Genomic DNA, 2,158 nt, shown 5'->3' with positions numbered 1-2,158 from the left:
TCATCTTAAGATTATTTAATTAAATTAAATATCGTACCACGACATATGACTAAAATAAGCTCATATTATTCATTTAATTAAACTTTGAAACGAGGACATTACAAGTCTTCCTTCCTTAAAAAGGTTTCGTCCTCGAAACCTATCTACTACACAAACAACTGTGGATAGAACTTACGCATTTCCTCCTCTGTTTCCCATGTAGCATCAGCTCCTTTCCGATGTTCCCAAATCACCTTAACTAACGGAATAACCTTGTGACGAAGTTGCTTATCCTTTTGGTCAATGATCTCAACTGGCTGATCGATGTAATTCAATCGTTCCTCTACTTCTATGTCCATTAACGGCACGTGAGATGTGTCGTCAACGAGACATTTCCATAAGTGAGTGACATGAAAGGTAGAGTGAATTACTTTCAGTTCTGCAGGTAAATCGAGCTTATACACCACTTCTACTACACGAGCTATGATCTTAAACGGTCCAATATATCTTGGACTCAACTTTCCTTTCTTCCTAAAACGGATAATACATTTCCACGCCGAGACCTTAAGCATCACGTTGTCGCCAACGTTAAACTCGATTGGTCGTCGTCGTTTGTCAGCATAAGACACACATTCGCTAACGTTTCAGACGAAATGGCCTCTGGTATAGGCAGAAAGTGAGCATTCTTAGTTAATCGGCCCACAATCACCCAAATGGTATTATTGTTCTTAGCTGTACGCGGTAGCTTAGTTATGAAATCCATGATGATGTGTTCCCGTTTCCACGTCGAATCGTCCTAAGGTCATTAGAAAAAGAGTAACATGAAACTCACGTCCCTCTAACTCTACCTTACCGTCCTTAACTATTCTCATTATCCTAACAGAGGTATCGCTAGCCGTTTTTACCATAAAAGTTTTAGGCACACGACAACACGTCATTTTAGCTACCTTACAAAACGTTACATTTACATAACTTTTATTAGCATCTGAATCGAATAAAACAGAAGCAGAAATACCGTTTACTAGAAATGTACCTGTCACAACATCGGGAATCTGCTTGGCCTGCTCCTGTTTCAGCATGTAAGCTCTGGTCTTTGGCCTGTTCTTCTCAGCATCCTTTTTTCCACTGTTTCCAACTTCAGTACATTCCTTCGCCATGTGGCCCGTCTTGCCACATCGGAAACATGCTGGTTCTGCACCGTACTCATTAGCGTAGTGTCCCATCTTATCGCACTTATAGCAAGCATTCGATCCAAACTTGCACTCTCCGCCATGAGCCTTCCCACATTTGTTGCACACATCAGAACCAGTTCCCCATTTACACTCCCCACCGTGCATCTTCCCACATATTTTGCACGGCATCTTCTCCAATTCCTTATGTCTCTTATCTCTTGAATTCACCAACTGGGTACCGGGTCGTTTAGCAGGAGCAACCCACTCCTTTTCTTTCTTCTCCTCTACCACCACTTCATTCACTGCCAGGTCCTCGTAAATCTGTTGGTGCATTTTGTGGCCGTCGCTATGCAATTCTGACCAGCGGATCGCCACAGGCGAAGTTAGCACAACTTCGCCTTAGGCGAAGTTAGAACAACTTCGCCAACGGTGAAGTTGTAACAACTTCTGCCTTAGGCGAAGTTATCACAACTTCGCCTAGGCGAAGTTATGCACAACTTCGCCTACTGAAGCCCAGGCCCGTGAATGTTATCTATATATACATGTGTCATGTTTAGTTTTAGGAATCAAGTAATCAAGTAATCCAGTAATTCGTATTGTGTTATAGTTCAGTTAGAGAGAGCAAGAAAGTGAGAGTCGTGTAAGACGACCCGAGGTAGAGCTCACCTCGGGTCAGTCGTGTTTCTGTTTATGTTACGGTATGTAACGTGTTTTATTATTATATGAATCTGCAGATTTGATTATCCGTTCTAGTATTTGTTTGTGTATTTGATCGTGTACGTGTTTGTGTTCTTCGTCTATACACCATATACGAGTCTAGGAGGATTCCGCACTCCTAGACCTCGTGCGGATCTCGTATCGATCAGCACCGGGACTAACAAGTGGTATCAGAGCCTTAGGCTCTTATGCTATGGTTCGAGATCTGCGTTTTGGTGTTTCTGGCACGTTTCTGTGCGTTTCTGGCCGAACAGCGCCGCAGGCGAAGTTATTGTTCATCAGGCGAAGTT

This window comes from Bidens hawaiensis, unplaced genomic scaffold, assembly GCF_021521415.1.
Source record: "Bidens hawaiensis isolate Kalapana, Puna unplaced genomic scaffold, B.hawaiensis_p1.1 tig00000760_1, whole genome shotgun sequence".
NCBI classification, from domain to species: Eukaryota; Viridiplantae; Streptophyta; class Magnoliopsida; order Asterales; family Asteraceae; genus Bidens; species Bidens hawaiensis.
This window is presented reverse-complemented; position numbering follows the sequence as displayed.